This window comes from Dreissena polymorpha, chromosome 2, assembly GCF_020536995.1.
Source record: "Dreissena polymorpha isolate Duluth1 chromosome 2, UMN_Dpol_1.0, whole genome shotgun sequence".
In the NCBI taxonomy this organism is placed as follows: Eukaryota; Metazoa; Mollusca; class Bivalvia; order Myida; family Dreissenidae; genus Dreissena; species Dreissena polymorpha.
Window position 1 is genome coordinate 84377785 of NC_068356.1, and position 23453 is coordinate 84401237.

The 23453-nt window shown below is 34.2% G+C and overlaps 1 protein-coding gene and 1 long non-coding RNA gene across 2 annotated transcripts in view; one reads left to right on the plus strand and one right to left on the minus strand.

The window, feature by feature from the left end:
• Positions 1–23453, plus strand: part of LOC127867883 (uncharacterized) — a 242026-nt gene that overhangs the window by 80693 nt on the left and 137880 nt on the right. The gene's annotated exons all lie outside the window — the stretch shown is intronic.
• LOC127867904 (uncharacterized) lies at positions 12167–13427 on the minus strand. Its single transcript, XR_008043794.1, has 3 exons — positions 13379–13427; positions 12734–12955; positions 12167–12306 (listed from the first exon to the last, which is right to left on the minus strand). It is a non-coding gene; the product is annotated as an uncharacterized LOC127867904 (long non-coding RNA).

Sequence of the window (23453 nt, forward strand, 5' to 3'; positions counted from 1 at the left end):
AGTTTACCACATTTAATGACATAAGCTCTAACAGTGCGGAAGATATGCAAAGAGTATTGTGTCCAAAGCCAAAGGTGATATTTCTGGTCTGTGTAATTTTGCGCAGTGAATGAGGTCTATGCATTTCTTTCAAGATAGATGCAAACACTCCCGCAAGCATTGTTGCATTTATATGTTTATTAACATTAATTAAGTACAAAAAGATTTTCATTTACATATGCAGGGGATACATTTAAGATGTCGATGATTTAGACATGGGACCAAAATAATGAAGTACGGCACCTTTCTTTGTTATGCTTAAGTTAAATAAAATCGTCTTAGAAATAATCTCGCCCTAAAACATAAATGGCATCCCTGCATATGGAAAACATCAATAAAACACAGTTTCGCGAGATTTTATATATATTTTTTTAAATTCGAATATAAGCTTTTGCCCGTAAATTAGGTAGCACCTATTATTATATTATTTAAACAGCGAACTCTATCGTCATAATACAAGTTGTAAAAATTGGTTTCCCGCTTCATTTTTTTGATAATCATAACATTGTTATTAAGACGATTAGTTTATTTTGAGAATGCATAGTAGACTTTTATTTTTCAAACTACGTATTAGTTATTTCCATTAGGTTGCTGTTCACTATTACTGATTAATTCAAAACATCTAATTATGAACATATGTGTTATGACATGTTTTTAATTTAAATTTATTAAATGTAATAAGCCAGTATCAATATATATTGTTAACATGTTTTTTACATTTAAAGGGATCTTTTCACGCTTTGGTAAATTGACAAAATTGAAAAAAGTTGTTTCAGATTCGTTAGTTTTCGTTTTAGTTATGTTATTTGTGAGGAAACAGTAATACTGAACATTAACCATGCTCTAATATAGCCATTATATGCATCTTTTGACGATTTTAAAACCTAAAAATTATAAAGCGTTGCAACGCGAAACGATTGAATAGTTTGGAGAGTTCTGTTTTTGTCGTTAAATTTTGTGCAACTACGAAGATTGCTTATATAAGGTATAAAATACGTCAGAAATGTGTACTCGGCGGAATAGCTCAGTAGGCTAAAGCGTTTTTACTTCAGGACTCTGGCAGGACTCCAGGGGTCACTGGTTCGAAACCTGCTCCGGGCAATGTTCTTTTCCTTTTTTTTAATTTTTTTCTTGATTTTTTACTGGAGCTTTTACGATCCAATGTTTACATTTATCAATATAAAGCATTTAATGAATAAGTTAAAAAAATGCAAAAATCTGTGAAAAGGCCCCTTTAAATAAAAGTGCATATATATAAAGAAAATTTACAAACATGCACAAAGTCACGAATACAGCAATTCTGTTAACAGAAATTCAATTCTTAAATTATCAATAGCAACATGGAAAATAAATTGCATGAAATACAATGCCATAAAGCATAATGCGCGAATTGGCGGATATTCCTTTCCATACGCCTTAACCCTTGTACATATTTTAACGAACCTTCTCAGAAATTATCCTTTGGTGACCCACTTTCGAAATTGTTTAGGTCGACCCGGTTCGTTGCATAGGTATGCCATCAGAGCTATAGATTCTCAAACATCTCTGGAACCACAATGGTCACGTTTTTAATATTTGTTGAGTAACAACGTCCATTGGTACTCTACTAAGTTTTATAAATCATGCCCCTGGGGTCGAAGATGGCCACGCACAAAGGTCTCATGATTTATATAGACTTAAATAGGAAAATAACTTAAAAAATCTTCTTATCTAAAACAACAAGGCCTAATTGTGTAATATTTAGCATATCACATAATATGTTTGCCCTCCAGCAAGTTTGTTCAAATCATGACCCTAGGGTCAAAATTGGCCCCGTCCTAGGGATAACATATTTCTCTTATACCAATATAGTACAATCTCAAAACAGATCTCCTCTGGAAAAAAACAACCCCGCAAGGCCGAAGTTTTGGTATTTTGAGCATAACATCGCATGGTAGTCGACTGCCAAGTTTGTTCAAATCATGTCCCTGTGGTTCAAATTGTCCGGCCGTTAATGCATACAGTTTTTATGTCCCCCACTATAGTAGTGGGGGACATTTTGTTTTTGCCCTGTCTGTTGGTCTGTCTGTTTGCGCCAACTTTTACATTTTGCAATAACTTTTGCTATATTAAAGATAGCAACTTCATATTTGGCATGCATGTGTATCTCATGAAGCTGCACATTTTGAGTGTTACAAGATCAAGGTCAAGGTCATCCTTCAAGGTCAGAGGTCAAATATATGTGGCCAAAATCGCTAATTTTTTGAATACTTTTGCAATATTGAAGATAGCAACTTGATATTTGGCATGCATGTGTATCTCATAGAGCTGCACATTTTGAGTGGTGAAAGGTCAAGGTCAATGTCATCCTTCAAGGTCAGAGGTCAAATATATGTGGCCCAAATCGCTAATTTTATGAATTTTTTTGCAATATTGAAGATAGCAACTTGATATGTGGCATGCATGTGCATCTCATGGAGCTGCACATTTTGAGTGGTGAAAGGTCAAGGTCAAGGTCATCCTTCAAGGTCAGAGGTCAAATATATGTGGCCCAAATCGCTTATTTTATGAATACTTTTGCAATATCGAAGATAAAAACTTGATATTTGGTATGCATGTGTATCTCATGGAGCTGCACATTTTGAGTGGTGAAAGGTCAAGGTTAAGGTCATCCTTCACAAGGTCAAGGTCATCCTACAAGGTCAAACATCATATAGGGGGACATTGTGTTTCACAAATACGTCTTGTTTTTGTACTTTTTTCGTAAAATTTCATATTTATCATACTGCAAACAAAAACACACTTTTTAACAAACCTCCTCAGATTCATTACAATTCATGTTCGTCATTTAGAAAAACAGGCTCTTAACAAGGCTCTTGGTGCGTTTTAAAAGCCATTTAAACGGTCCAGGGTTCGCACAGACCTTAAAAAGTGCTTGAAAATAAAAATTTACCTTGCAAAGTGCTTGAAAAAGATCTGGAGTGCTTAAAAATGCTTATTTTCGACCATAGCCTTAAAAAAATGCTCAGAATGTGCCTCGGCTCCAGACTGCTTGACATTTGAAATCTTCAATTCCTATGCCATTTCAAAGATCGATATAAATCATGTTAGGTTGTTTAAAGGGGACATGAGGCGAATCGTGGATAAAACATAACAGGTGTTAAATGAAAAGTGAAGAATCCAGTTTTAACCAGTCTCCCCAATAACGGAACCACCCTTGCTATTGTTCATCGTAGACGTTCGTTATCGTCCGGCAGCGAATCATATTTTTCGCTGCATGTACAACTATAGCCGGAAATATGCTGATCGACTACATGTTTATTTGTTTGTGGGAAATCTGCGCGAAAAACAACATAAATTGATCAGAAAACGAAAGGCCACACTTTTTATACGAAACAATAGCAACGCACATTGTTTTTTTTTTCGATCAGCGATAGAAGTAACTTAATTTTTTAATTTTTATTTATAGCATTGTATTACATATATCTCGGAACAAATACTTCAATATTACAAATAAATGCATAAACCATTTCTCTGCATGTTCTCTGCAAAAGACGAAATCTTAAGAAAAATACAGCATAGTTATACCATTGCACATCGATGTACTGCAATTTCATGAGAATGTTTGCTATTGTTAAACAATGTTTGCTTCATGGGGATTCATGATGAAATTTATCTTACAGGTGTTTTCAAATACTAGTCCATGAGATATTATTAACTTAGCTATCTTGTTCATTTATCTAGTGTCAAGCTTCGACATGAACAGCAATTCAGCAAATAATTTGATTGACACGCAGTCGCTTAAGTAAACTTACGCTGATACTGGTTATCTTTTTCTGCAGGTAGAGTTATATTGAGACCAGTTATGACGCAGATCAAACATGGTCGATTGTCAAAAGATTATTATATATCGTTATCGTGGGCAAAGATCATGTTTTTCTTTTCATGATGCACATTTTACGAGATACCGCTGATAAGTGTCACATGGGGAGGTGACTGTTGATTGTGTGAAACCCGAGTTTTAAAATGTGATAAAGCCTCGTTTGAAGGACTCATATAAGCCTAGGTGTATTTTAGTTACCTGATTCCTGTGTTCGTGATTACCCTTTTTGTATGTGCTCTAATATGAACATTCTTCGTCCACACGTTGACCTACCTAATTACAGTATATTTTACATGGTCAGTTATAAGACATAATTAAAAGTAATATATTTTTTCAAATCAAAATAACCAATGGGTATACATATATGTCATGTAATTTTGCTATTAATTTTTCACACAATTTCACCAGTCAGTAAACATATTGTAATGCTAATATCTAGTCATTTTAACCACAAGTTCATTAAATCATTGTCTGTTATTTCAAAATATAATGATAAAGAAACAATATAATCACGGTTTGGGCATCACGTGTACTCATGTAGTGCCTTAGTCATTTGTTGATTAGGGCTTTGAGATTAATTTGAATTTATGATAAATCATTGACATCATGAATACGGGATAAAATGCGTGTGTCTTTAGGAAAAGGTTTAAAAAGCTTACCAGTTTTATTGCAATTGTATCTGTTTAATTAAACAATGTTTAAAATTGATATGGGTGGTTGGGCGCATGGTATAGGATGGTTTGATGGTTGGATGGGTGAATAGATTTGGGTGGGTTTCGGATGGATGGATTGGAAAGAGGGAGGGAGGGACAAACGACTTGACTAACGGACAGACTGATATCTAATATATAAGCTATTATAATGGTGCAAAATGGTTGTCTAAAGTCATACAAACAACAACAATTTAACTATAAATGAACACGAACAGTTATTTTTAAATTATTTATATTCCGTTATATTTTTGGCTTGACGATTTTTACTTATATAACAAAATGTTTTTGTTTAAACAAAGCCACTTGTTTCAGCTCATGAAAGCACAATATGCTCATGGTGAGCATTTAATTTGCCTTTTGTCCGTTGTTCGTTGTGCGTCATCAAACGTCAATTTATCTTGTTAACACTCTAGAGGCCACATTTATTTCCATTCTTCATAAAACTTGGTCAGAAGATTTTTCTCAATGATGTCTCTGCCGAATTCAACGATGGGTCATGTGAGGTCAAAAACTAGGTTACTTGGTCAAGTTTAAGAAAAAACTTGTTTACACTGTAGAAGTCGAAATTTTTACCAGTCTTAATGAAACTTTATTGAAACATTTGTTCTTAGAGTATCTCTGTTGTACTCTGATCATATGTCGCCGAGTTCGAAAATGGTTCCGGTCCGTTAAAAAACATGGCTACTAGTGGGTGTGTCACATTTTTAGTTTAATCTACATGAAACCTCGTCAGAAGATTTGTTCTTATGACATCTTAGCTGAGTAACAGTCAAATGAAAACACGGCCGCCATGGGGCGTGGCAGTTTTATTTATATGGCTGTAGTGAAACTTTAATAACACTAGAAGTCAGATTTTTATTCCAATGTTCATGAAACTTCGTCCCAAAATTTGTTCTAATAATGTCTTGGCTGATATAAAAATGGTTCCAGTACATTTGAAACATTGCCACCAGTAGCGGTGCAGTTTTACTAATATATAGTGAAACCTTGTTTACTCTGTAGAAGTAACAAACATTTTTAGTCCTTTCATCATGAAACTTGCTCAGAATTTTTTTCTGATTATATCTAGGACCAGTTCGAAATTGGTTCCGGTCTGTTGAAAAACATTGCCACCAATGGATGGAAAGTTTTCCTTATATGGCTATCGTGACAGCTTGTTAAAACTCTAGAAGTCGCATTTTTTCCCAGTCTTTATGAAACTTTCTCAGAATATTTGTTGTAATGATATCTCAACTGAGTTCGAAAATTGTTCCAGGCAGTAGACAAATATAGCTGCTACATGATTTATTAGTTTAGTCTGTAATTTGGGCTGTAATGCAACCTTTTATACAACACAGGTTGATGTAGCTTCTTGCTGAAGAGACTTACAACTATTAAAGGGACTTGTTCACACTTTGATAAATTGACAAAATTGAAAAAAATTGTTTCGGATTTGCAAATTTTCATTGTAGTTATGATATTTGCTTTAAAAAAAAAATACCAAATTGTATCCATGCTCTAAAATTTCCATTAAATGCAATTTTTGACGATTTGAAAACCTGAAAATTATAAAGCGTCTCAGACGCGAAATGAGTTATTTTTAGTCAGAAATTGTGAATGGGATCCCAACTAGTATACCAGAATTCAGCCTTCGCATGCGCGCTGCGCTTATCCGCTTTTGGTTTACAAACAATGCATTTCATTTCTGTGATCGAAAATATAAAAAAAGAGAAACAAAAGCCGGTGCCAGCTACATCGCTCGAATTTATTCAATCTTGGCGACAAGACTGAGTGTTTGCAGAACCATAGGAGTATCGTTGGAAAAGACGAAGACAGGGTAATGGCTTAAACACTCGAATTGTAAGTCATATTTTAGATGCTACGTTCAGTTTTTGGCAAGTGTTGCCTTTTTACAAAGGAATTTTAGCAAAAGTTTGGATAGGTATTTAGTTTTATTGTATGGATATTTTACTCTGCAACGAAACCAGATACGCACTGATAACATAATTTGTTCTTTGCGCGTTTTAAAATAAGCCTTTATGCCCCTATGCCAAGATGTTCGTATCAATTTAATGAATTCGTTATATCTTATAAGGAGCACTCCAACACGAGTCAAATGAAGCATCAAATTAATGATAAATGATGAATTATGAATGATTAATTTATTCGGTATATATTATATTATAAAATATACTGGTATGCAAATGTATATGTTATATTATGTAATCAATTATCATGATATGATAATATGATTATACAGTTTATTCCCTGATTTTAACATCAATTTTGTTGTTTCTTTAAATTGATATGTGATCAATTTTATATTCTAAAACAAACCTTCCTTTTAAGGTATTTAGGATTACGTGCCGGCCAAACTATTGCAAGTTTGATTGTTCAGCATAATGTTAGAACAACAAACTCTTCACCTATGCACGGTCATCAGCCCCCGCCAGGTCCTGGCCTGTCATTTGTGTCACAATGAAGTACCACACCTGGTCATGTGTCAGGAATTGGAGAGATAACATCTTACTTAGAGTATGCAAACAACCCTGTCTAAGCATATTTTAATTGATAAAATAATATATTTATATTCAATAAGATTCTATGTGCTTCCTAATGTTCCTTGGTAATATAATTGCTTTATCATTTTTTTTACCAGAAACTTTTTATGTTATGAAAACCAGAGGATATCCGATAGCTGGTTTGTTTTCTGAACCGTTCAGATAACTTGCATGGTGCTTGGTCATGAAATTATTTCAATGCCATTCTCCTCCAATCTCTAGTTGTACAGTAATTGTCAGTTAGTGACTCAAGTATGATAACTTAATCATATAATAAGCTCATACTGGTGAATCAAGAAGCCAAGAAAAGTATTGGTAGGTTCATAAGTTAATACTGGTGAATCAAGTAGCCCAGAAAAGTATTGGTAGGTTCAAAAGTTAATACTGGTGAATCAAGTAGCCCAGAAAAGTACTGGTAGGTTCATAAGTTAATACTGGCGAATCAAGTAGCCCAGAAAAGTATTGGTAGGTTCATAAGTTAATACTGGTGAATCAAGTAGCCCAGAAAAGTATTGGTATGTTACTAGATTGGCATGATATGAATAAAATAATGTTTAAAATAGCAAACAAATTTCATACATAGTTTTTATGATAAGTTTTAGTGTACATTTCAAAATTACAAATATGCTTATATGTTATTTCAGAGTAAATTGAAGGCAGCCAACAATTGGACGGTGGTGCCAATCAATGAAAAGAAGGGATACACGTACATGCACTGAGTACACAGAGATCATCAAGGAAAAAACCCTTCGATCAAAGTTCCTTTTTGATTCAGCTTATTCAAAGCTGATTGCCTCTACAATTGCCCCTTATATATCCACCTGCGGCTAATGAGGAGCTGCAATATCCAATAGGTCAAGGGCAAGCAACCCGGAAACAATATGAAGATTTACTCATACCAATTGGTACATGGTGTATGTAACTATGTTGTTTTAACTAACTTCAACATACCATTATTATGAATTAAAAAATTAACAAAGCTGAAATCAATAACTGACTATGGGTAGGAACATGTTGTGTGAATTTGGCAGCATGGTTTTATTGGATGTATACCATTGAGTATGAAAGTGCATGTGTGACCCTGGCTGTTTTTTCAGTCAGTAGATGACTTTAGTATTTGACATGATGCTTGAATTTATTTGTGTAATATGAAGGCGTGACCAAATGTGTGACATTATGGTCGACTGTCCTGTCATCATCATGGTGATAAAATGTGATTTTAATAAGTGAACTGCTTATAAACATAGGGCTGAACTGCTTATAAATATAGGGCAGAAATATCATTGATAACATACTGATGAACATAGCATACAAGTGCCCTGAAATGCCATGAGAATATGTATTTGAGTTTTAAGTGAATTGTATTGTGAATTTTGTTAATTGTTTTGTTATAAAAATATAGGATCCAAAGTATTCAATCATAGATCACTCTGAAAAAGAAGAATAAGTAAAAACCTTGTCTGGCAAATAACTACATAAACAATGGGCCAAGTTCCAGATTTTTTGTCACAAGTCAAGACCATTAACAGGAATTGTTGACTCTTATAGGTGTTATGTATCATGATTTGTGTTACGTTTTTTATGGGAGACCCATGATCAAACATGGTGAATTAATTGTTTTGTTATTACAATAGAGGATCCAAAGTATTTGATCATAGGTCACTCTGAAACAGAAGAATTTGTCAAAACCTTGTCTGGCAAATAGCTAAATAAACACTGGGCTCAGCATTTTCCTGATTTTTTGTCACAAGTAAAGACAATGAAAAGGAATTATTGACTATTTTAGGTATAAGCTACCATAGTCAATGTTGAGTGCGTGCTGCACACCACATTTGTTTATGTTCCATTAACAATGACATCAAAGCACAATGCTATATATAGATTATGTATTGTTTTCCATTGTTTGTCAGTCTATAAACAACCATTTATTGTAATAGCCTTACATAAACTGTCATAAAGATGATAAAGTGCTGTTAATCCATAAATAAAAAATTGGTGGAATTCAGAAATAATTTGATCTGTCAAATGTTGAAAGTTGGAAACAGTTATTCAAAATGTTATCAATTATAGTTTTGTTTCATGAATATAGAGTATTATGTTTTGTGTTCATTATGTTATGGATTTTGTTGTTTTGGTTTAAAATGTTTTAATAAATAACATGAAGAAATAAGCAGCTAGTTGTTCAATTTTGATTTATTATTACATATATATTACACAGCAAAACATTACTGCAAGAATGTTAAGTGAACACCTTATTATAATACATGTTGAGTTCAACACTGAACAAAAGAATATGCATCAATTAACAAGAGCACCGCCTTGCGGGTGCAGACCGCTCATCTATTTTCTTTTTAAAGGTGAAGGGACTCTCATTTTCAATCACAAAAGAGGGAGGGGTGGAGTGAAGAGGGGTGCATTGTGTGGGGGTGTGGACATTTATTACATTATCTTCCAAAAATGCGAAAAAAAGGAAAAAAACAAAATTCGGGGGGTAAGGGGGTGGGGTGGGGTGGGGGGTGGGGGTGGAGATTCTTGGGTGCGATGGTTGGAGGGTATTTCAAACAGAAAATAATAAAAATAAATATTTGTGTTTTTAACCGTTTTAAAAAAAATTGGGGGGGGGTATAGTGTGAGGGTGTGGTGGTAATTTGTGAGATGATCTTAAAAAAAATAGAGGGGGGGGATTCGGGTGGGGGGAGGGGGGAGGGGGGAGGGGAGGTGGGGGGGGGGATTCTTGGGTGCGATGGTTGGACGGTATTTCAAACATAAAATAATCAAAATAAATAGTTTTGTTTTTTAACCGTTTAAAAAAAAATGGGGAGGGGGGTATAGTGTGAGGGTGTGGTGGTCATTTGTGAGATGATCATAAAAAAAAATTAAAAAAATAGGGGGGGAATTCGGGGGGGGAGGGGGGGGCATGGGCGATGGTTTGGGTGGAGTCTATTGTGGTATGTCAGGTAAGAGTAGTTTTGTCAAAGTATCAATCAAATCTAATCATAAATAAAGAAGTTATGGCAATTTTAGCAAAATTTAATAATTTGACCTTGAGAGTCAAGGTCATTCAAAGGTCAAGGTAAAATTCAACTTGCCAGGTACAGTAACCTCATGATAGCATGAAAGTATTTGAAGTTTGAAAGCAATAGCCTTGATACTTAAGAAGTAAAGTGGATCGAAACACAAAATTTAACCATATATTCAAAGTTACTAAGTCAAAAAAGGGCCATAATTCCGTAAAAATGACATCCAGAGTTATGCAACTTGACCTTTTACTGTACCCTTATGACAGTTTGCGAGTGTTCCAAGTATGAAAGCAATATCTATGATACTTTAGGGGTTAAGTGGACCAAAACACAAAACTTAACCAAACTTTCAATTTTCTAAGTATAAAGGGCCCATAATTCCGTCCAAATGCCAGTCAGAGTTACAAAACTTTGCCTGCACAGTCCCCTTACGATAGTTAATAAGTGTTGCAAGTATGAAAGCAATAGCTTTGATACTGTAGGAATAAAGTGGACCTAAACACAAAACATAACCAAATTTTCAATTTTCTAAGTATAAAAAGGGCACATAATTCTGTCAAAATGCCAGTCAGAGTTACATTACTTTGCCTGCACAGTCCCCTTATGATAGGTAGTAAGTGTTTCAAGTATGAAAGCAATAGCTTTGATACTTAAGGAATAAAATGGACCTAAACACAAAACTTAACCAAAATTTTCAATTTTCTAAGTATAAAAAGGGCACATTATTCTGTCAAAATGCACGCCAGAGTTATCTTACTTTGCCTGCCCAGTCCCCTCATAATAGTAAGTAAGTGTACCAAGTTTGAATGCAATAGCATTGATACTTTCTGAAAAAAGTGGACCTAAACGCAAAACTTAACCAAAATTTTCAATTTTCTAAGTATAAAAAGGGCACATTATTCAGTCAAAATGCACGCCAGAGTTATCTAACTTTGCCTGCCCAGTCCCCTCATGATAGTAAGTAAGTGTACCAAGTTTGAATGCAATAGCATTGATACTTTCTGAGAAAAGTGGACCTAAACGAAAAACGTAACCGGACGCCAACGCCGACGCAGACGCAAAGGTGATGACAATAGCTCATAATTTTTTTTTTCAAAAAATAGATGAGCTAAAAACGACTCATAATACATTATTATATGAAACTGCATCATGATTCAAAAGTTAAAGAGCATATAGACAGCTAAAACCTAAATAGGTGAGCCTTGCCCTGGGAAATTGGGGCTTAATGCATGTGCGTAAATTGTCGTACGAGATTAACATGTGCTGATCATACCAATCAGGCAGACAATTGCTGCTTTATTGTATTTTTTGTTGAAAGGGAGTCTCTTAAAGAAAATCCAGATAAGGCGGAAAGTGTTGCCCCTGATAAGCCTGTGCTGTCTGCACAGCCTAATCTTGGACAACCTTAAGTGCATGCATTAAACCCCCTTTTCCTAGAGCGAGGCTCAAATATTTATTAAATGATTGATTAAGTCTTCCACATAACATCTTTTAAGAAACTTTCAGTAAAACATGTTTATTTGATGACAGGCACGGCAAAATCAGTAGTAAATTCATAGTATTAATTTGTGTTACATTATAATACTTATATATTGTTGCTGGTTATAAATGTGGAAAAAGTTTGAATATGCATTGCTTAAATACATGTTAATTTTCTAAGAACTGCCCCTTTTATTTAAGGAATACTGTATGTATGCCCCTGTAATATTTCTGACAAAAGAACAAGATAAATAAATAATGATTAATAGAACAGTAAACTTGGTTTTCATTTTGTATACAAAGGATAATTATGTTCTTATTATTTACACTATATTGAAAGAAATAAGATTACATCATTTAATAAAGAATGCATTTCTAAAGATTCAAATTTAAAACAACCGTTTATCCACTTAAATGTTGCAAGCATTTTTAAACAACAAGACTAAAAAGCTGTAAACAATAATTTTATTAACTACTTCCTTTAAAAAAAAAGGCAGGTACAGTTTTGTTGTCGTCCTGTTGAAGGTGTCCATATATCCAAAGGATGTACTGTGATCAATCTGTGTCCTCCACATCTTCAGTGTCAACACGTTGTTCCAAAACGTTTCCTGGATAAGGAGAGTGAGAGGATCAGTCACCACTTAACCCTTTTTCTGAAAAATATGAACACATAAAAAACTCAAAACCCCTTGCTAAATCTATCTATATATATATATTAGCTGTTATTGTCCAACTTTTAAGATGCAGGAACATAATGGCCACTGTTTCGACAGTAAATGAGTTAAATTTTCTACACTTTTGATTTTAAGCTGAGACAATTACATGAGTAGTTTTACGTGTTCTATATTCATATTACAAGCAACAATATTTGATAAAGATAAAATGCATTACTAATTCCGTTAAACAGGCCCTCAGACAAATAAAATATTTGATATAGATAAAATGCATTGATAATTCCGTTAAACAGTCCACATAAAAATAACATATTTGAAATAGATAAAGTGCATTATTAATTCTGTTAAACAGGCCCACAGAAAAATAAACATGAAAATGGGTCATATTCAACAACAGTAAACATACTGGTCTCTGGATTGTACAGTATTGTCAGGCCATGCCACAACAAAGCTGGTCTTCATCATGGTCTACCAAATGGACAATTCTTGCAAACACACCATCATGGTTAGCTTGAGGATGGTCCAAGCTGGGCCAGGACAGGCTGTCAGTGATAACTGCTGACTGTCTGGCAGCAATTTCCTTCAACAGCTCCTATGCTTCTGTATAAGTAAGGTGGTCTATGATATCCTTGAAAAGACATTTCTGCATTTAACAATAAATGTTTTGAACATAAAGCTAAGAATTTTGACACAAGATGTAGCTACATGTACATATAGAATTTTTTATTTTTCATGACACCACTTTTAAACATTCCTGTCAGTTTTTTTTGTAAAATTTCAATATTCACCTAGTGTAGTCTAGGATCATTTTTTAAATTCTTTGCTCATGTAGCAACACAGTTTTACATACAAAGACTTTGTTTTATATATCAACAATTAGTGCGTTGAACTGTGTTTTTTTCTGTTTCCATTCAAGAATATTGTGAAATGACATATAAAAAAAATTCTATGAAATCGCAACTTGCCTGAATATCTGAAAACATTATCTACTAATTATTTCAATATTCTCAAATGAAATCAACAGAAAAAAAATGCAGCTAAATAAGTATACCTTTTCTGTTTCTTGTACCAAAGTGACAAAATCCAGTGATCCCTTCTTCATAAACATCTTGGTTTAATTATGGTTGTATCCTATTGAAAAAGTAAATACACAATTTAAACCTCTTTTTAAAACTATTAATGGTCTCTATTAAAAAAGTGAGTTGTAAATATGTGGTATTATTATCTAATAAGTTTTCTTTGACATTCAGGAAATCAAATCTTGAGGATATTCAAAACAATTGAAAAAAGAGGAATATCCAGAATATTCTTGGCTTTTGCAAATATAATGATACATGCATTTCAGATGACCTGTATTTGATTTATTCAAAATACAATGTACTGTTGAAATACACATTTATCAAAATATATACATGCTTTGCTAAATTAACAAAGAATATAAAGACAAAATACTTTAAATAAAGAAACAATAAGATGCACGAAAATAAATTGGGGCGAGTTGTCTCTTGGTTGGAGTGAGTGACCATATGTTTGATGCGAGTTTGTTTTGGGGCAAGTTGGTATTGGGGCGAGTTGTCTGGCGCAAGCTACATGCATTTGATGCAATGAATTACTAAACTATTTCAAAAATATTTTGGTTATTCAGTTTATTTATAAAATAGCTGTGCAGAAGAAACTGATATAAATACATTAACCCTTTGCATGCTGGGAAATTTGTCATCTGCTAAATGTCATCTGCTGAATTTCTAAAATTCTTCGATTTTTTTTCAAAGCATACTATCAGAATAGCAAACAGTTTGGATCCTTATGAGACGCCACATTCTGTTGCGTCTCATCTGGAACCAAACTGTTTGCAAAGGCCTTCAAAATACGGTTCCAGCGCTTAAAGGGTTAACTATGAGATTTGGGTTTAAATTAATAAACTACCAGTACCATTCAAATGCATTTTAGTTAATAATAAATGTCATTGTCATGTAACACACAATAATGAATATGTCAATAAATGCACAGCATCTTGATTTGCCTGCCAACAAATAATGTTGTCACTGTCAGTTATGAGGAAAGAAAAAGATACTGTAATGTTTAAATGATCTCAGTACTCCAAGGCTAATGATAAATTTAATTTATTTGCGCGAATACTAAAGTTAATTCTGTATTCAACTTGGCTTTTAATTTAAGTCTCTGTCTGTAACTTAAGTGTAAACGAGAGAATCAGTATTTACGCGTTCTGTGATGTATATGCATATAATTATGTAACGAAAACGAATCATTTGATCAGTTATACTATTTTAATCTACTTTTATAAAAAAAAATCATACGCACTATTGAGTTTTACAATAAAAAAACATATTTTACCTTCTTCTTCCGTGTTTGACAATACAGATTAAGCCATATTTGTTGTTGTTGTTGTTGTCACAATGCGTGTTTATATTTAAATTTATATTAAAAATCTATATTTAGTCGGGGAAAAACCGATCCAAGGGTCAGTGGTTCGAGCCTTGGTGCGGCTTACTTTTTTCTTTCTTATTTTAACTTTATTTATGTTTTATACTGGAGCACGTTATTTGCAATGTTTAAATTTATGAATTTAAAGCATTAAATGAAAAAGTGTGAACAAGCCCCTTTAAAGTGATATATATATATGATAGTGAAATGTTTAAACTGCTTTTGATGATGATGATGATGATGATGATCATGTTGATCATGATGATCATGATGATGATTGATTCAGAAACTTGTAGAACAACCAGAATTTCTAATGTTATTGAATTACTTAAATATTTCCATTATTTCAGATTATTATATTTTTTTCCCAAAAAACAAACTGCTAATACCAGTAAAACAACAAGAACTATTTTTTTTGAATATTATTTTACCTATCATACTATTTTAATGTTACGTACGGAGATGAATGTTATCTCTCCATTTGATATATAAATAATTCACAGATGACCCATTCCATTTTGCATAGACATCCTCTTGTACAGGAGCAACGGTTCACCAACTAGCTGAGTTGTTTAAGTCGAGTTTACCCTCCCCAAAAATTATTATATATGGTTTTAACATGTACATATACATGGTTATGTGCTGGAAATGTTTTCAATTAAAACAAGTTTGTCATAAAATAGGCATATCAATTTAATATGTATTTGTCATAAAGTTATTTTATTCAAGGATTATTCTCACAACTGGTTGCAACAATCTGTTTGCATGACTGTATTTATATATAATATATCAAAATCCTGTTATAACTCAATAAGTAGAAATATAAATTGTTTTATCTCATCATAGACAGCTTTTTGTATGGTCTTTTTGTATGCTGTGTCATATCCGCATTAAACATTCCATGTTGTGAACACTGTAGATGTGACATTATTGGCTGATCTTCTTGAAAGTTAGTCATGCAAATTTACATTAAATGTTGTGTATATGATATTTTGGCTGAGTTCTATACTCTGTCATGTGGGGTCATAAACTAGGTCAGTTTGTCAACTTGAAATACCTTGGTACCATTTTGAAAATTCAGAATAAATAGACCAGTCATCATTTAACTTGCAAAATAGATTATCTTGGTCGATTAATATTCATTTCGAGTTTGAAAATGGTTCCAGTCCGTAAAAAAACAGTATTGCAAGAGGGTGGGGCAGTTTTTCGTGTTTGACTTTATTGAAACGTTGTGGACAAGCAAGAAAGCACATTTTTTACCCAATCATCATGCAACCATTTCACAACCATTTTGTTTTCATATTATCACGAATTGCTTAGGAGGGTTTAGACATTTTTCGATAAAATACCTGGCTGCAATGAGGTGGTGCAGTTTTCCTTGTATAACATGATTAGTATGTGTACTATATTTGTATTTCATTATTTAAAAATGGTTGACCAATCATAAGCCTTCTTCTGTGCTTAATTATCAATATTTGGCAGAAAATTTGACTTATTATGTCGTTTCCCACATTATAACTTTATCATAAGGGGTAAAAAGGCTCAGTCAGTAGTCAATTTTTTTACACAAATATCACAACCACAGATCAGATCAATAACTTTTCTTTGGGTCGCAGGGCTTTTAGTCCTTTTCTCAGGATTGCTAATGTTTGCTCTGTACAACCCCTGTAAATTAATGTCTCAAAATTACAAATGTTTTACATATTTTGTCCAGGCTTCCAGCTTACTCCATCATATAAGTTCGTAAATCGATCCCCTGACTTAAGGAGATACCTATGTTCTATAAAATAAGTGGTCATGTTGAAGTTTTTATGTCATTATTGGGCCTACACTTAACTAAACGATTATTTTGAAGTCTGTATCAATCAAGTCCAATGATATAAATTGAAACTTTAACATCTCTATGAATATTGTTAATTGATTTAGTTAAGCATTTGTGGAATCAAAAATGTATACCTTATGAACAAAGGATGATATTTAACAATTGTTGATATAATGTATTATGTAAGCTTAACATAATGAAATGTTAAACAAGAAAGTGCTCGAATTTATCTGTTTGACCTTAAAAAATCCTTCAAAAGTGCTTGAATTTTGTCTGGAAATTACTGTATGAATCCTGAAACCACATGTTATACCCAAATTATCGGAATCGTGGACGCTACATATAACCGTTTAGTATCAATAAAGTTAACAAACAAATCTGCTACAAGTTCATTGTCAATTTTAGATTCTGTAACCATAAATCTTTTCTACAGAAAAAAAGTCATATAATTCATTTGAAGTAAGATAGAAAAAAGAAAAAATGAGACGAAGCTCTCTAATACATGCCATTATATGTTTATGGATAATATAATGTGCTTTATAAATTTATTATTGAAATACTTAAATAAAATAGATCTACCTTATAATATGAAGAAAACAGATCTTTCAAATATTTTAGCGAATAGTGTTTCATATAATACTTTTTCACTGTCTTAACATGTTTTATTATTCTTCAACTTTTAAATATCAATCTTTTTAAACAAACGCTAATTCAACTTTCTTGTCTCCAGTCGAACCCCACATTTGAAGAATTTGTTTTCGATCAACTGGAATGTGTTTATGCACAAACATTAAAGCGATGCCTTTGACATGCTATTATATAATAACATAATATTTACTAAAGATATAATTCGTTGTAAGTTATTTTATAAACTTTATTTTTGAGTTTACGTCAAATCAGCTTACGCAAACTTGCTGTTGTAGTTCAGACAAGTTCACCGTGAAAAAAATCATGGACGATTTTTATGGAAATGTTATTTGGAAAAAAACCCGGACCTACTGTGGTTCGAACCAACGCAGTGACAGCATAACAGTGTTCAATTGATACAGAGTCTGGGGCGTTACCGATTGCGACACAGGGACGTATTGATTATTATGAGCAGTACACACATTTAACTTTAATCAGTTTAATAAGTTTTTCTTCGGTAAAATTTTGTTTAAGCACTTCGTCATCATTTTCTCTCAGGTCTATCATCAACATCATTGACTATTAAAAAGAAAATACTCGAACAACTTTATATCAAAAACGTTTAATACGCGGGATATCATTATTTGAAAATTCTAATGTAAACAAAGATTATTTCCACCTGAAACGGTCCCGGATTTAGCTCGACGCCGGCCATAAAGAGGGGAACACCAATTAAGCCGTAAACGCCAACCACTCGAAATGTGTCTAGGTCCAAAATAGATCAAGACCTTACCGTAAAACACCCGATTCTAGCTCGGTACGTTCCGATGTCCACCATGATTATACCATCGATTTGTACAGTGCGACACTTTGTTTAGTATACGGATTTTCCAAATCATTTTGCTGAGCCATTTTTTGCATTAAATGAAGTTATTAAATTGAAAAAAAATATCTTCCCAAATATCAACCAATTGTACTCAATGATATTATTTGTTTGTGAATATCATAGTGCCTCATATTTATTAAATTGCCTCAATTTCTTATATAGATTTTATTCTTTGACAAAAACTTTCTTTTTTCCCTTGTTATCTTAAAATTGCTCTGCACATTTTAGCCGAGGCAACTGCCTCCATGTGCCTCAGCGTGGCTGCGACGCTAGTATATAGCCATATATTATTTGTCGATGTATTGAGATTAGACGTAAACACCAAGACAAATCAATATCACCAATATATTAATTAAAATAAAACGTACCGATTATCATAATTTGAACTCCGTGCTCCGAAAATGAATCAATGTTCCATTATAAAGAAACACAGTGGCTGTCGCCATGAATCATGTGTGTCTGACTCAATAAAAAGTGTCAGGAGCAGGTAATCCAGACAAGGAACGCCTTATCAATACATACTTATGCATTTCATAGGTTTAGAAACACAGTGCGTACAGAATGAAGCGATGTTATTTAAATGAGTTCATCACGAGTATAGAACACTTTGTTGTGACGGCCATAGGCAATTGTTCGTCGCAAGTATTGTTATTTACAGGATACTTATACTTATATGCCCTTACCTTACGCTAATGACATTTTTTTTGTATATCGGGTCGCCTTTCTGTGTTTTTTTTATAGGTTTTCTGATTAAGGGGTACGTAGTGTTTTTCTAAAGAATCGTTGAAATAAGTGATCTTTTTTATCAAGTAAAAACATGATTCAATATATAACCACTTCTATAATGTATAACGTTGCAATTTGAATGCTTGCTTTAGGTCTATTGGTCATTGTTGGCTCCGGTACTACTAACATGTACCCCGGGTACTGTTAAAATACTATATTTACCCCTCGTATGGTAAATATACTAAAACGAACCCGGGAATTTTAACGCTAAATCGGTCGTTGTCGGCTATGCTGTTTTTAATTAATTATGTTCACAATAATGTCAATTTTGTGTTGAATGACCGCCATATTATCGTTACTCATACTCAGAAATGATGTTGATGCAGTTGTTTTAAAAAGAGAAGTTTGTTTAAGATAAACAATACCGTTTTACGCTAATCATTAGCGCGTTTTACAACATCGGATTTGGGGCGGGAATACTACTCGGGTACAGTCTAATATCGACAGGGTACTTTTAAGTATATTTACCATACCCCGGGTACATGCAAGTATACTTAAGAGTACCCATGTACATGTAAGTAGTACCCGAGCCGAAAATGATCAATCAAGCCTTGCCCTTTGTAAACTTTTGACTATAAAGACACATAATACAGTATTTTATTGATCTACTAGATATGGCTGGGTCGACGGAATATTCTGTAACTTAGAAGAACATAGTTAATACATTTACATCGATTTTTAAATTAAAAAGCAAAACAAGAGCATAATTTTATTTAAAAGCAATTTTATTACTCAATGGTTAATATATACCAGAGCAACAGACCTACACCTTTTTGAGCAACGATGAAATTAAATAAATACAAACGTCAGCTAAATACCTTCTTAATAACAAAATTTCAAACTCTAGCATCATATAGTACTTATTCAGGATCATCGTTTCGCGGTAATACAACGAATAAAAATCTGGTTAACATGGCTTGAATATATTTGCATATTACACATATAGTTTATAATCAACACCAATAGCACATTATTGATACTATAATATATGACATAAAAACATTTCTAGAATAATTAAAATTTTATAAAAAAAGCATGTAACATTATACAGTATATAACGGCAAATAGCTGCTCAGTATCTCTGGTGAAAGTCGTTTTCTTATTGAGATGATCCGATGCAAATAAGAAGAACTCGGAAGTACTGACGCTTGTTATAAAGAGAATAACTGCAGTTAGAGTAATAACTTCATTTTAATATTAAATATTAAATAATGCAGAGTGTGTTGTTTCAGTCCAGCTTAGTCAGATAGCGCAAACGATATTATGTCGGCGCAAGGAAAACAACCACCACTATTTTACTGTTCATTAAAGGGTCCAAGATCAGTGACTGTGACGTTGCCAGTCCTTGCGTTGAGGCCGTTGTATATCCCCTTTTCCTTGTAACGGTAGACCTTGCCGTTGACCAGGTGCAACTCCATATCGGCCTCGTACTCCGTGTCAATGTTGTCTGCGTACATTGTGGCTTCACCCAGAATGCGTCTGTGAGGAGGACAAACAAGCGGCCATGTCCAAGATTTTGTTTCAGATGTCGTTGAAGATTGAGAGTAGGAAGATGTTCCGCTGACAGACCAGGTGAACGAAGTCCCCACCGAGAAAACTTCCGGTATGCCAGCTTTAACTTCTACTGTGTGAGCGAATGACAACGTTATGCTGAGACTCCATTCTCGGGTGATACTCACGCTTTTTGAGCCGCTCAGCTCGAACTTCTGCTCTATTGCTGTATTGTTGCTGAACTTCTGGTGAGCTACGGTGTCGGGGGTAGTTGCAACTATTTCCCTGGCCAGATTTGGGTAGGTCACATTTGTCAAAATGGACCGGTTTACTTCTCGAAGCATTGCAAATCCGAGCCGATCAACATCGTCTCCCGCAGCTCCAAAAATCCCGCAGCAAATGCCTGACCCTACTTCAGGCCAGAATTGCGCATCATCATCGAGATAGCTTGAATATATTCCCCAATCCCTATTTTTGTTAGTCTGGAACCTTATTGCCCCCAACCGCCGTCTCTTTGCCACGGAAGAATACGGTCCACTGGCCTGAATATTAAGCCGGGTAATGAGTTCTCCGCGTTGAAAACTAAATTCGGCTGATGATCCGTTGCGAGAGCCAACTAAACGACTGCTATCGTCAGTCATCCAAACTTCTACGCCCCTGATACGCCAGTCTTCCTTCCATGCTTTTATTTTCTTCAACACAGCGCCTTTTTCAATTGTAATGAAAGTAAACGAGCCTCCACCTTCGCCCCCTGAGGCATTGTTATCCGTGAAATAATCAGTGCTGACGTGGCTGTCGGGGAACACGTAAGGCATGTTACTCTTTGAAGTCGATGCTGTGGACTGTCTTCCTAACTGTTCACTAACAGTTATGCAGTAGGGGACTTCCTTATATAGGGGAAATTAATGATGCGTAATAGACATGCATTTGTATTTGTCACATGCACTACTTCACCTTGTCCGGGATGATATCTGATTTAAGCAAACAGGTTTGCAAACACTGATAATATTAAGAGTACACACGGATACTTTAAGCGTCTGAATTATTCAGTTGAAAACATTGCATGGACATGTTTTGAAATAACCTTGTAGGGGATTTCGTAACGATGTTAGCTGTATATGCCCACTTTTGATCTAGATTTCTGGGGTAAATTTATGCAGCAGTAAGATTAAGCGCCAATCGAATTGCACACATCTTGCACATTTAGAAAATGTAAATATGCTGCTTCATATTTAGCGAGGCTGTTTTCGGAGAAAATCCGAGGTATTGTCATAGTCTGCTCGTCGTCCGCCGTCCGCCGTCTGCCGACGTCGGGATAAAACTTTACCATTGGCTCTAAAATCTAAGTGCTTCCACCTACAACTTTGAAACTTCATATGTAGATGCACCTTGATGAGTTCTACACGCCACAACCATTTTGGGTCACTAGGTCAAAGGTCAAGGTCACTGTGACCTCTAGAAAAAAATTAATTCTGACAATCTTTCGCAGCCGAGCGTGGCACCCGTTATGCGGTGCTCTTGTTTAAAAGATAAAACTATTACTTTCGCATATTGCTTGTTGATAAACATTTACACATTGGCAAAATTAATATGTTTAAATAGTATATAGAAATATCTGTAACCCACGTTTTAGAACTGAACACAATCGCCCTCATTCAATGTTATAATCAGAATGTTATGCGCGTTCATAAATAGAATAACTATTTTATATGGCCTTTATATTAGGGGGCATGCGTATACGGTACCTTACCGGGTTTAAGTGAGGGTAGTTGGAAATTTCTTCCAAGATGGCGTCGTTTTCGTGTTTTGCGTGAAGGAGTAGCGGATATTTTCACCTGGTAAGCCACTTTATTGGCGTCGCCCTGGAGGGCGGCGACTAGTATGTAATGCATTATTTTTTCGCTTATGGGAGGAGAAGTTATTTTACGGATCAATGTATATATTTTTTGTTTTAAGAATATCTTGCATAGTGGTGATTTTTTGTGTAAATTAGTGTAAATAAGTACTGCATTTGTGCCTATTACATTCATTACAACATTTATTGCCAATAATGCAAAGTTAATTGTTTTAATTAATAACTGATCCACAACTGATCACAGGGGAAAGATCACAGGGACTGGGCAAATACGCGAAACTTTCTGGTTTTGTATAAAAACAAATGATGTTTCGTATAAAAACAAAACATAATCAAAATATTTTTATTTTGTGGTTTTTCTTATTTGATTATTTAGTGGAGAATCAATGTAGTGCGATATTTGACGACCTATCGCACAAGCAAGTTTATTGGAAGGCGTTGTGGTACGAAAACGTACAATGTATTAGTTTATTAATAGACATATAAAAACGATCGCTATACACAACTTCACCAAATAGCAGTACATAAGTGAATGTCAGCCGAAATAGCTCAGTTGGGAGAGTGTTTGACTGAAGTTGTTTACGCAACAGTCATCTTAAGGCTCCCGGTTCAATCCCGGGTTTCAGCACGAACGGAACATTTCGGCGGCTGACTTTTTTTTTCAGTCAGGTTAATACATATAATAAAGCTTTATTTTATGTAGACATTTTAAAATCCATTTTACTACAATTGGACATTTTTATTAAAATTAATGGATGCAACGTGGTGACAACGTAAATTAAATTTTCTTACATCCCTTAAATAACTTATAAAAAATACACGTGTTTGTATATTAACAAATAAATGCAAACAACACATCTATTATCCATGTATTTTTATGGTTGTCTATCATAGGTCTATCCCTACCACATATAGAGCGCGAAGCGCGACACGTATTATTCATTGTAACAATGAGTTGCGATAAAGGAAGCAGCCGCTTATCAAGGAGGAGCTGTGTTCCAGCAACCAGTTTCCCTAGACTCAAGCACTCCTCGGAGTTTTTTTAAAGAACCACATAAAGAGCGCAAAGAAATACACGTATTACTATCCAGGTGGTATGGGCCCTTTAGCATTATCCGACCATTACGCCAATAGTTATCTTCCTTAGAATTTGAGAAATTTTGAAATCCTTGTTGGAAAGTCCAAAATTTTCATCCGATTGTTCCCAAACTTTC